Raw genomic sequence first — 13,901 nt, forward strand, 5'->3', positions numbered from 1 at the left:
ATAAAGGGTTTTAAATCAAGTGCATTGTACAACTAATGTGTTTTATTCACCAAATAGTTAAGATAAATGAGGTGAATAAGAATATAATGACTTGTTCGGAGTAAATCACGTGCATGAAAACTTTCATTGATTGTCGATGTCTATTTCAAAATGACTTTTTCATTTAATATTTTTGCAATTGTTCGATCTATCAGAGGTAATTAGGACAGAGAATGCTGATTTCTATATAAAATATCTCAAAGAAAAATCATTCAAAAAAGTTGACTGTAGTTCTAGTATGAAGAACTAGAAAAATGTGGTCTGTATTATTTAAGCATGCTCTCTTTTTATGTTGACAGGCACACTTCTAATAAGCTGAAGCAAACCAAGCAACACAATTGTATATCTTGATATCAATACTTTAAAAATATATTTGTAAATGCTTATACTGGATATGTACATCATACTAAAAAACTACTTTCGTATAAAATAAAATACATGACTTTAAATACATGTATCAGTTCAAATCAAACAAAATATCGCCAGGGAATAAGAATAACCAGCGCTTCCGTAATTCATGCGTACTTTAACACAAATTTACATATAAATTATCAAAGTAAATATAGATGGTTTCCTTATTTCTGTTCAATTTTTAATTGGTTTTTGATTTAATATCAATGGCAAATCCCCTATATAGTGAATGACACGAAAAACAATAAACAAACAAGTAGTAAATTTTAAAATGAAATAATCTGGATAAAGTCAGACGTTATGTGTGAAAGTAAGATATTATCATGCCTGCCATAGAAAAGTATGTGGAATATTGTAATTTAGATTTAAATGCGATTATTTTATAAACATATGTATAACTCTCTTCCCGGTGAGAACTACTATGCAACAAAAGAAAGATAATAATCTGGTATTTTTCTGTCTTAACTGTCCAATGACATTTAATAAAGAAGGGCGCGTAAAGATACACAATAATAATCGCAATATCGTTCAAAATGTATATTAATTATATTTCTGTAACTCAGATTCAGTATCAATTTAATGCTGATGCTGAGTTACAGACCTAAATTTAATGGGTGAAGGTTGTAACCTAAAACGGCTCAAGGACTATGTGCAGTATGGTCTAATATATGCCCCCAATTTTAGCCAATTTTTAAATAGTGTCGTATAAAAATCAAATCTTTATAATTCATTGTACAGTGGACGCCTATCACTTTAATCTTGATTTTAACCACCCTGGCTCATTGGCAATTTATCTATGACGTCAACTTTATGACCTTATTCCCGCAAATTTGCAAACGGATGGGAATATTCTCATTTTTGCTTTATTTTTTGCATTCGGAAGTATAGAGCGCAGGTCTGCTCAAGTAAGATTTCAACATATGTTTTACTTCAGATAGTTATAAACATTATACTAAAGCTTTATAAAACTTTAATTTTGTCGGCAAAAAATGCATAAAACCGCACATAGTCTTTTGAAACAAAGGAAAACTATTATGCAACTGACCATTGTTATGGACCGGGTCTGGTTCATTGACAAATATAGTTAATTTGTCGACAAGGAATAGCATGTATGGGCAATGTTTGCAAATATAGTAATTTAATTGCAATTGTGCTTCTTATATGATTTAAAAGATCATTAGCGTTTGGAGGCAATGGACACTACCTCCGGAAGTTATAATTGTTTAGAAATTCAGGTATTATAGATAGTGCTAAACTAAATAAAAAAGAAAAAATAGTTTCGGATGCTGACTGCAAACAAACCCAAAATTTTACTGATGCAGGTATCAGATAAATTTATTTGACGATATCTCATGCAACAAATAAATATTATATAATAGCATACTTTGCATAATTTTTTTTCTGTTGATGCATGATTAATTCTATATAAAAAATCAAATGTACCCATCAATATAATTACGTACAATTCTTTTAATTAGAACTGCAGGTTGAATCATTAATAATGATAAAGCAGGCAAAAGTGAGATGAGCTGAGACAAATGATAAATATCCCTACAATTGATGGTTTAAAATTTTTTTCCAAATACTTAATGATGGATAATGCACATTTCTGAAAGAATTGAAATTCTTGCATACTATTCAAAATGCAATTCAGGTTTAAGCACTATCATAGATTTTCTAAGAATAAGAAAATACAATGAGGTCAGTGTGTATTTAAAGCAGAATTACTAATTTTTCAGACATCATAATGATGAAGCTGCTGCTATGATTTGTTATCTTGATTTTAATCAACAATCAAGAAATAAATATATATTTGGTATTATACAATGCATATCTAGCAAATAGACCAAGGAAACAAGAAATGAAATTACTTTGTTCAAATTACAAAAGCTTTTTAAAACTAAACAATTTTTATCATTTTGTTCATTTTTTTTTACCGAACATTCTAAGCCCCCCTCCTCCAAAAAAAATGATATTAGATATGCATTCAATTCCCTTCATGTATAAAAAAGCTTGTTTGATTTAAAAAAAAACCTATATTTTTTTTCTATTGGCGTAACAGATATATTTGATTGACTGTATCATAAACGAAATAAATACATCGGTGTATCCCAGTTGAATAATTGGGAAAAAGACGAAATGGATGTTTTACACAAACGAAGGAAATATAACTCTTATAAAAAAGTATTTTAGTTACCTCCAAGTAAAAGGATCCCAAACGGAACAATGTTGAATAGGTAGAAAGCATATTTTATTTTACTAATTCTATTTTATATAAATTTAAAACTACAACACTTTTAAACTTGTTCGATGAATGATTCAATATTTAACAATTGCCAATTGATAGTAAAGAAAATTTTATATCAAACCAAGGTAACTTTGATACGCAGTGCAGGAATCGATTCGAATACATTTAACAATCTGCGTATTTTTTTTCCCTGTAAATCGTCTATTTTGACGTTCAGTTTTACATATTTTTTTCTTGATTGATAGAAAAATTATTAAATACAAATATAAAAGATAGATATAAACTTTTGTAGTTTTTATTGAAATCATAACTCAACTGTATAAAATGTCTGAATCATTCATAACAGTATCACAATGACATTTTATGCAATTAAAGACAAAAAAGGTATAAAAAAAATAACAAGATACTAAATACATATATTCACATTCAATGCTCAAATGAAAATATCAGGATAGGTGATTAAATGTTTATAATGGGTGGCACTTGATGATTTATTTTGAGTTCATTTGGAAACTAATAATATCCCCTTCTGCGGAGACCTCTACGACCAAGGCCCAAAAGTCCGCGGCCACCGAATCGACCAAATCCGGAATTCCATCCGCCGAGTCCGCCACCGATCAATCCGCCCCCGTAATATCCACCTCCCAGTCCGAGTCCACCGTAGTAGTTTCCACCACCCCCGTAGTAGCCACCCCATTGACCTTGGACAACGGAGACAAGGACAAGGGCCATCAAGAGTGCGAAGCAAAAGGATTTCATCTTTGTTGGTGATGTACCTTAAAATTTAAACAATTTGATTAATATCAGAAAGTTAAATCATTGTTTAAATTTAAGACAGAAAAAGCCCCTCCCCGCCCCCTCAAAAGCACAAAAAAACCCAAAAATCAACCGAATAAATAAAAAAATATATCAATACATTGTATATCTTGTGGTCGTAAATTAAAGATGTTTGTTATTATATTGCCTTTTTTCTATGTTGAACAATAAAGATACTTTTTAGTTCCAAAAAATAAGAACATAAATTTGTTTTAAAAGATTTGTTAATTATGTCCAATTAATTTTATCCGTCACGAAAACTAAAAATAATTTTTAGAATCCTATTTAGTAACGGTGCAGATATATGTGAAATGCTAAAGCCTGGGCACCGTTAACATGCTCTTTAATGTTATACATGCAGTTATTCTGATCGTCTTTCGTGTTATTCTTATATAATGATTTTTCCTCTCGTATTTTAAATCTACATTTTTTCGATTTGCTTTAACATGTTCATTTGTCTATTAATAAGACACATACGTAGTGATTAAAAAATGCTTTTTAAAGTAATGTAGATGTAATATTTTGAAAATATAAAAAAATCATATTAACTGTAGTGATAAAATTGAATCTTTACCAATTTATTATAAAACAAAATAACTTACTTTGCGGAGTTACCCAAAGATCCGAGGTGTTTCAAGCAAGCGATTGCAATGATTGTTTCGTCTCCCAAATAGTAATATTTATATACATTGGTCAGTATTTCCTTGTATACTCATTCTATGTGTAAATCTTATTACGCATATCAATGAAACGAATAGTAAACAAAGGAACGATAATCTACTACGCAAATCGCCATTAATAAAAGTTTCGTCAATGGTCATTGCGGTGGAGCGTCACGTGACCATGTGTGCAACGTCACGGTCACGCGACACTAAAACCTGTCAGTGCGCCTCGTTAAACCTGACAGGTTAATGTTAGTCAGTTAGCGTGTGATGACCAGTCTTTGATCCAAAACAAACATAGCCCTGTTTTAGATTTGATCGTGTTTGAGGAATTTCCCCATTTTTTAAAGGAAGTACTTCATGACTATCGGCCATATCGGTACAGCCACAAAGGCAGAATCAGAACAGGAAATGCCTGCCACACAATGGGGTGTATTTTGTTGTATGTGTATATATATGCTGGCCAGGACGTGGTCAGACATAACGCATTCTTACTGCAAACAATTTCTTTTTTAGAGAAAAGGTACGTACACGATTATTCATATACACTATGATTTTGTTATGAGAAATATACCCAAAGAATCTAACTTTTTTAAAAAAGGGCCATGCGCCATTTCTATCTAGTAAAACATTATGACAAATTAAGTAGCCGATAGGATTTCTCGTTTTTATAGTCTTAGTTTATTTCCTGAGATACTAGGAACATTTTCACTATTTGTTTTTTCGTCTTTTCTTGGCTACATTTTTATCAGTATTACATATATGTGATAAATTTACTATAAAAATATCCATGTTTTTCAAATTAAAAGAAGCAGTTCAAATTGAAATGATATTTACTTTGAATTGATTTTATTTAGAAAACCACCTCAAACATGAAATCTGTCTGCCTCGCTCTCCTTGTGGCCTGCGTCATGGTGTCTACAGCCATAGCAACATACGGGTCTTATGGCCGTGGAGGTTTGGGTGGAAACTACTATGGTGGATACGGACTAGGTGGTGGATACTACGGGGGCGGACTTCTAGGTGGTGGATACGGTGGATATGGTGGATACGGCGGATACGGCGGATATGGAGGATATGGAGGATATGGTGGATTCGGAGGATTATCCAGACGCGGATATTACTAAATTGTTATATTGATGTAAGTGAGTATATAAGTTTACAAAAGTTTTTTGTTTGTAATTTAACCATTTCACGAGACAAATTGGGATAGATTTGTACCTGTTTTTGTAGACGGGATGTTGTGTCAATGGTTACTTGTGCATAATAAATGATTTTTTTTTTCAATTTATAAAAGAGTCCATAAAATTTACAAAATTTAAACCACTTCAGAATTTTGAAACCTTCATATGGTTTTATTGTTTTGAGTTATTGTAATATTATGTTCACTGTTAATGCATTTTGATGGATTTTGCTTTTCTTTTTCTTTTTAGATGTGTTGTGAATGGACTCCTGATCTGAACTTTATTTATTGTTTGAAAAGTGAGTGAATAAAATACAAAAAAATATCAAACCAATGAGTTCTTATATATTATTAAAGCTGATGTCGAGAGTCTTGCTTGTACCGTGCCAAGCTGTTGATAATTAAGGTTTCAAAGAAAGCATTAGAAGAAGTTTTAATTTCAGTTTTTTTGTTCTGCCATATGGAAACAGTTTTGATGCCTTTTGTTTTACGTGTTTTTGTAGGAATTTTCAACTATTAAACAGTTGTCTATTATTAAAAAAGTACCAAGTTTCTAAATTATCGTTTGTATTTTCATCATTCTAAACAGAAGTTTTAATATAAAATCCATACTGTTGGCTTTATTTTTGTTCTACTTCTCTTAAGCGACATAGTATAACAGTTATTAAAAAGGTAACATACACTTAAACATTAAAGGGGCATGGTCACGATTTTGGTCAAATTCTATTCTTATGTTTTTAATATTTACAATGCTTTAGAAATGCATTTTTAATGATCAAATAAAAATTGAGAGTCATTCGTAGAGTTATAAGCAGGGCTCACAATTCTTTGTCATGTAAACAAGACTCGTGCCCTGTTTTTGTTTACATAGGTTCAATATACCAGTTAAAAATCTTTTTTCAGCTTATTTGTCTATCTTTTTAATTATTTAAAACATATTGAAACAGTTTCTAACGTTTAACACATTCGTTTTAAAATTAAATTAAGCTGAAATTTTTACTTCAACGTTCAAAATGTAAATATTGTTTACATAGCGAAGAATTCCAAGCTTTGTAATTCGCTTATAACCCAACAAATGACACTCAAATTTCAGTTGCCTATTAAAAATGCCTTTCGTAGCATTGTAAATATTAAAATCGGAGAAATAATTTTTGACCAAAATCGTGACCATATCCCTTTAAGCTAGGCACACTAATTTATATCACTCATCGTAAACTCAGTACCCAATTTGTTTGATCCTGAAGTTTTACTCATTCCCTTTTTGCCAAATTTGATAATGTTGAGACCAGAGAAAAAAAATTAGACTAGCTCTAAAAACATTTAAAAATTGCTGTCCGACGTCAAAGTATGGCATTAACTCCCACTTGCTTCCGATTTCGAAATAAGCTTAAAATCTGTAATATGTTACCTATGCAGCCGATATGGTGAATGCTTTTTTATTGTTGTAAACAATAGAAAGCATAAAGGTACAATCCATACTCTTTCTATATCTAGATCAAAAGATCCTCCTTATTTTTGAACAGAGAACTATAAACTTATATAGGTTGTAAAAAATTGTATAGAATATTGCAATCGTGTTGCATTATCAATTTCTTATTCTATTATCATATCAGTGAGAATTCGTCTGCTAAACAATTCGAGTTTTTTCGGACAGTTTTATTTCAATTCTTGGAACGACAACCTTTGTTGATTTTTTATAAATGTAAAGTGTAAATGCTCAAATATAATTACTGTGGAATCATTAAATTTCGTGGGGGCCAATTTTCGTGGATGACCTAAATTTTACAGGTTCGTGGGGACGTAATTTCGTGTATTCATATATATCAACAAAAGGGAATATGACTTTATTACCCTAGTTCATCAATTCGTGAAGGATGTTATTTCGTGGATGAGAGGTACCCATGAATTCCACGAAAAATGAGCCACCACGAAATCTAATGATTTCACAGTAATGCACAATTTTTATTATTACTGAATCATGCCCGGTTGTACCTTTCGGTATCATATGTCTATAGCCGTATACCTTTAACTATTTAATGACTAGAGTTAGACATCAAACAATTTTTCCCTATTATACGGTTTATTTTTAAATGAATAGATTTGAAAGATTTTTGCCTTCAAAGTTCATTGTTTATTCATTATTCTCTATAGTAATTAATGACTATATGTCAACGGATCTATCCAATTTTCCGACTACGACAAAGAGCACACGGCGGGTGTAACAGGTCAGCAGAGGATGCTTACTCTTCCTGTCCATGGCACCTGATCTTTCCGCTAATGTTTTAAAAGGTCCGTGGTGTTTCCTCCTGTTTTTTATTTTTTCGTTGGTCTTTTTATTTCGACACTTTTAGTAATTACCACTTTTCATTAAAATGAAAATTTTAACAAATTGTTTTCAATTGTTTTAAATATTTTATTCAAATCAAAAACAAGTTATTAAAAAATAAAATGTCATAACATAGTGTAGCAGAATCACATGGACAGGTGGGGGAGTATATGCTTCAATACATGCAATTTACGACAACAGGCAGTAACAAAATATTCAACATTCACACTAAAAATGATATTAAATAATGATTAATTATCAAAAAGTTCAAAATGGGTGATGTTGGATGATCATGACTGAAGTTTGTGAGTTTTTCACATAAAAATTAATAATATCCTCTTCTACCGAGACTTCTACGTCCAAGACCCAAAAGTCCGCCGCCACCGAGTCGTCCAAATCCGGAATTCCATCCGCCGAGTCCGCCACCGATCAATCCACCCCCGTAATATCCACCTCCCAGTCCGTGTCCACCGTAGTAGTTTCCACCACCCCCGTAGTAGCCACCCCACTGACCTTGGACAACGGAGACCAGGACACAGGCCATCAAGAGTGCGATGTATACAGATTTCATGTTTGTTGGTGATGTACCTATAAAGAATAAGGACAATTTCTTTTATTAAATCATGATTAGGGTAAAACATACAATATGCTAACCAATTTAATGTTTGTAAGCACAAGCCTTACAACCTTATACAATGCAACAATAATTTAAATGCTAAAACGTCAGTTTCATGAATATACACAACATATGTCAAGAAACAATCAGCTTTTTGTTTTTAGCAGTAACTCTTTGAAAAAAGAAAACAAAAAAGGAACAAATAAACAGAATATTGCAAGGTTGACTGCAAACCAATTTCTGCCATTTAAGTTAGTATCCTATGCAAATTAAATAGGTAAATCTGTAGTGAAGTTTTCTAATTTTGTTGTATACATGTGAGTAAAACTTACCTTGTAGAGCTATCTTACGATTTCAAGTGTTTTAAGCAAGCTGTTAGATGATAATTTTATCTCAGATTGCACAGTTTATATACAGTGCTAACAATTTCCGTGTTCTTTTATTATATCTACTATTACGCATGCTAGTGAAAAAAGTACATTAAAGACAGTAAAAATCTACGCAGATCATCGTAAACAAACCGACTATTCAATGGTCAATACCGTGATGCGTCACGTGACTAAATGTGCCACGTCACGGCCATGCGACATAAAAATCTGTCAGGGAGCATCGTTAAATCGGCGAGGTCATTGTTTCTCCATTAAATTTGATGACCAATCTTTAGATATGAAGAAACATAGTCATGTTTTAGATCAAGTTTTCTGATACGGTTTTCCCCAATTTTACAGGAAGTACCTTTACAACAATAGACCATATCGATAAAAAAATCTAAAATGTCAAACCAGAAGAGGGATGTACTACAAACTGCATGATTTGTTACCAGTTTTCCTAGATCTAAATATATGTTTATACTTATCAGACCATAACTGTTATAATAACATGTCTAATAATGTTCTCGTAGAGAAAAGGAGGTAATAAATGAATTACAATTAGAATTTGTTCTTTTTAAAAATACAATGAACATTTATCATAACTTTTAGAATATTATACTTTTTGGAGATTTTTTTTTTGGTGGAAATTATTGAGTCACATTATGTCCGTCGTAACGTTATGTCCGCCATTTATTTTTCTAGTCTAATTATATAAATATGCTTATGTGGAAAATAAAAAAAAAAATCAGAGAAAAGAAGAAAAAAAAACTAAAATATTTTTTATTCGTGAAAACATTTAATTAAAATCGTTCATTGTTAAAATGGCTGTGTTTTAATGACCATATCAATTATTTTTTATCTGTTATACTTTTTAACGCTGTATATTTTAGCACATCAGGTAACGTCTGTCAAACGGCTATTGCTTTTTTCCTAAAAAAAAAATCTATATCCATTTGACAGACATATTAATGAAAGTTTTGATAACTTGATTTATAAAAAAAATTTGAAACGATTTGCGCATCCTCTAAAAAAATATTTTTATTTCTTTTGAAGTGAAAAAATACATTATCAAATCTAGCTATATAGACAAAGACTTACAAAGTTATGTAACGAAAATATGTGATTTCTAAAAAGTCATTGAGATTTATACGTTTTTTAAAACATATTGGGTCGTATTATACTCGGGAATTTGAAGCGGTTAAGCGAAGTTAACAATGCTTTATTAATGATCTTATTGCACAATTCTTATTAAAAATAAAGAAATAATATCATACAGGCCAACCACAAAAAAGCAATTTCAAAATTTGAAATTTATGGTTTTTTGGTATATTTAAAACTTAACAACCATCCATGCTCAATTCTTGTAATTGTGATGAAGCTGAAACAATGAAGACTTAGAGTTATCGAACTTGATCCAGCTAATTTGATGCAAAGGGCAAAAATAAAGCATAGTCCCTTATTCCAGTGTAATCTAAAATTATAAGTGTTGCATATTATACCGTCATATTATACCATGTATTAAACATTATTGTCAGCTTCATCTCCGTTCATGAAAAAAATATTTTAAAATGCTAAAAATATAAATATTCCTTATAAAGTTCTCCGCAACAACTCAATAGTCAGAACAGTAGATAAAGATATCTAAATTCATCAAACAGCACATTTCATTGGTACATGTTTTGCAAACTCTGTTTTATACGAGGTCTACATTATATTAGTGCGTGTAAACTTCCTCGCCAAATGAGCGCAATGATTTCTTTTAACACGCGTATTACTATACTAATACTTTGTTATATTATTGATGCATGTGACTCAGTGTGTGTACCAGTTACCGTCAATACAAAATAAGAATTTCAAATACCTATTTAATACCCAGTGCTTTTCTATATAAGAAAAAAAACCGACAGATATATTATTTTTATGTTTGAGAGCAGTATTGTTAATCTAAAAACCACATAAAATTGTTTGTCACTATGAATGTATTAGTATTTAAGTATTTACATGTAGGATCTTCAAAACCTATTGCATTATATATTACCAGAGAATCATTCCACTGACAAATTTTTATTTTTTATTTGGTTTAATTCTTATCAAAACATATTGCTTTTTTTTTTTAAACATTTTACAACATTAGAAAAAAATAGCTGCTTAGACACCACAGCTTAAAGTTTTCCCTATATTTAACCAGCCGCCTAAATATTTATGTTGTGAATGAACATGCGTATGTCTGCTTTTATAACAGTTTTGTTATTGACATTGAATAATTTTTTATCTTTTCAAAATAGATGCATACAGGAAATGAATACAAAATTTCGTATTGTGAAAGAGCATGTATACTTCTTCTTTCATAACAATTCAGCAATAATGATAAGTGTTAATTTTTAATAAATTCAAAATAGATACATACAAGTAAAGGATATAAAATCTGGGTCCGCTCACCCAACCTTTTGAATTCATTTATGTATTTAACGTCACAATGTTCACATTGATCAACGTTGACGTAAAGGCTACTTTACAAACGATTGAATGCAACTTTAGGAGGCCGATTTTTTTTAGGCAAAAACTCTTTATTTTTAAACCATACGTCATTTAAACCAACTAAACTAATTTATTTGCGAAATTTTAAGAAAATCGACCATCTGGTTCTTTTTAGGGACCATCTCAAAATAAGGGAGCATTTACTATAGGATTATATTTGAAATTGTTATATTTTCCGCACTTCGAAGCATATTTGAAAAATACTAGAATATAATTCTTCTGTAATATAAGATTAGTAATATCATTTGCTACCTTATTTGAAAAAAAAAAAATTCTTCCGTCTGGTTTTTAGTGGTGGCATCTCAAATATTAAAACAAACCAAACTTTGCTTTGTATTTGAAGCATTACGAATAGAGTTTGGTATAATGGATTCATTAAAAAAAAAGGAAAGTATCGTAGACAATAGCTGAATTCAGTGTATAAAATTTCAACGGCGTAAATTTTTATATTTTTTATGCTATTTCTTATAACGTATTCCTACAAAGCTTCATTTGATCATAACGTCATAAAACGATATGGCATTGCTTCCCTACCTCACAACGGAAATATAGTTTAAAATAGAAAAAAAAAGTCCTTAAAAATTTAAATATTTTTATCTGTATTTTGTTTTACCATGTTCGAATTTTGAAGAAAAATCAGTATAGAAGTATAAACACACTGTATAAAACTAAAATGCGCAAAAACGTGGGCAATGAAATCTAAAGTCGGTTTCCTTAAAGGTGAATTAGAGGTTGTTTAAAGAAACTACGACACTCAGGAGTACTTACTCTTTATGTAAATATTGATATGAATATCCCTTAAATAACATTTTAACTCATAATATGTACTATTTAGAACTTGCTCAATCAAGTTTTACGTCCAGTGTGGTTCTAGGAAAGATCTCAAAAATGTAAAAACAAAATATGACATACAACATGACAGTTAAACAGACGAACGCAGGACAGATTTGTTCATAAAAACTCACTTTAGCTCTCTGCTTAGGTGAGGTCATAACAATAATCTTACATGTACAAGTATAGATAATCAGAGAATAACATACTCTCATATGTTTAGTTTAACTGGTCAAATGTTGGCATTGTGGTTTTACAAAAATGAATGCTAGTAAAACAAAATAGTAAATGTATTTCCTTGAAACTTGAAAAACCATTCTAAGAGGATTATAACACTACTGTTGCACTTCAGGTGCAAAAACTGGTCATTGTGGCGTATACGTTCAAACGAGTTACTCTGACAGATTTTATTGTCTTTTAACCGTGACATTGCACATTAAGCACCTTGACGCACCACATCAATGACCAATGACTAGACATTCTATTTACAATGATTTTTTTACGTGGAAGGTTTGTTTATATTAATTGTAGGCGTAATACGAACGAGATTATAGGAACGCGGAAATAAATACCATGGTATATATTTGTTGGACAATTTGGAAACTTCTTCACTACTGTTGCACTAGCTTGTTTTAAACACTTAAGTTCTTTGGATAACTCCAAAAAGTAAGTACATGTATTTTTTTCTCATTCAACAGACAAAAGTAAGTACATGTACTTTTTTTTCTCATTCAACAAACGTTTGGTATAATTATTTTAGAAAAAAACTATTAAATAATTATAACTTAAGAGAATTTGATCAACGCTAAATTTCTGTTTAAAAAAAAATAATAGTTATAGAGTGTGCAAGCCGGTTTGTTCATTTTGAAATCTTTATATTTGCAAGTATGCTTCCATATATGGACCTTTAAAATAGCGAAAACGTTCAATTCTGTATGAATGTTTTCATAACGTCACAATGATCACAGCACGCGCTTTTCGCTTGGATTATTGTTATTATAAAATCTCGGTAATTTGAACAGTTCTGAACAATTTGTCTTTTTCTAACGGAAATACTAGTAATAAACAACAATGTTAAAAAAGTTCACCGGGATATGAAGTTGGTTGGTACGTGATAAAATCTACCGCGAAGCCCTTCGGGCTTCACAGGATTTGATCACGTGAGAAATTTACTTCATATCCCGGTGAAATGTTTACATTGCTGTTGATTTCTTAAATACAAAAAAGAGACATGCAGATCTTAAGCTTCTTTTTGATCACTGCAAAACCAAGCAATATTTTTTTCATGCCTGACATGCACCAATATACATGAAAATGATGTCCGATAAAATGTTTTTACTATTTTTGCACTGTTTAATATAGATCTCTGGACAATATAAACTTAAGACTATTTAGTTTCATTTCAAGCAAAAATTATTCTGTTTATTAAGTATGGCTTTCTATTATGATACTTCTTAATTTGATTTAAAGTGTATTATTATTTTCAATTGTTAACGGAATTTTGAACCGAAATTTATTTCCAATAAAAGTGGAAATTTCCATACAGTCGACAAATGTTATTTTACTAAGAAGCGTTTTCTTTATGTAATTTAAGTATGTGTGCATTTTTTCTCAAGATTTATTTTTATCGTTTCTGTAACCGAAACTCGTTTTCCTTGAAGGTACATCACCAACAAAGATGAAATCTGTATGCATAGCACTCATGATGGCCCTTGTCCTGGTCTCCGTTGTCCAAGGTCAATGGGGAGGCTACTACGGGGGTGGTGGAAACTACTACGGTGGACACGGACTGGGAGGTGGATATTACGGGGGTGGATTGATCGGTGGCGGACTCGGCGGATGGAATTCCGGATTTGGTCG

The 13,901-nt window shown here is 31.0% G+C and overlaps 3 long non-coding RNA genes across 4 annotated transcripts; 1 reads left to right on the top strand and 2 right to left on the bottom strand.

Moving 5' to 3' along the window:
- Positions 1–2,977: 2,977 nt before the first annotated feature.
- LOC109620236 (uncharacterized) lies at positions 2,978–4,398 on the bottom strand. The gene is made up of 2 exons (XR_002200934.3): positions 4,117–4,398; positions 2,978–3,474 (listed from the first exon to the last, which is right to left on the bottom strand). It is a non-coding gene; the product is annotated as an uncharacterized lncRNA (long non-coding RNA).
- Positions 4,399–4,546: 148 nt separating this feature from the next.
- On the top strand, positions 4,547–5,689 carry LOC105340265 (uncharacterized). 2 transcript variants are annotated; one of them, XR_010713771.1, is made up of 3 exons: positions 4,547–4,699; positions 5,034–5,321; positions 5,610–5,689. It is a non-coding gene; the product is annotated as an uncharacterized lncRNA (long non-coding RNA). The 2 variants fall into 2 exon arrangements; XR_902138.4 differs by having other exon boundaries at positions 4,548–4,699; positions 5,034–5,317.
- A 2,278-nt stretch (positions 5,690–7,967) lies between these two features.
- LOC109620235 (uncharacterized) lies at positions 7,968–8,900 on the bottom strand. Its single transcript, XR_002200933.3, has 2 exons — positions 8,634–8,900; positions 7,968–8,273 (listed from the first exon to the last, which is right to left on the bottom strand). It is a non-coding gene; the product is annotated as an uncharacterized lncRNA (long non-coding RNA).
- Between the last annotated feature and the right edge of the window lie 5,001 nt (positions 8,901–13,901).

The sequence above is a fragment of the Magallana gigas genome, chromosome 1 (genome assembly GCF_963853765.1).
Source record: "Magallana gigas chromosome 1, xbMagGiga1.1, whole genome shotgun sequence".
Classification (NCBI taxonomy): Eukaryota; Metazoa; Mollusca; class Bivalvia; order Ostreida; family Ostreidae; genus Magallana; species Magallana gigas.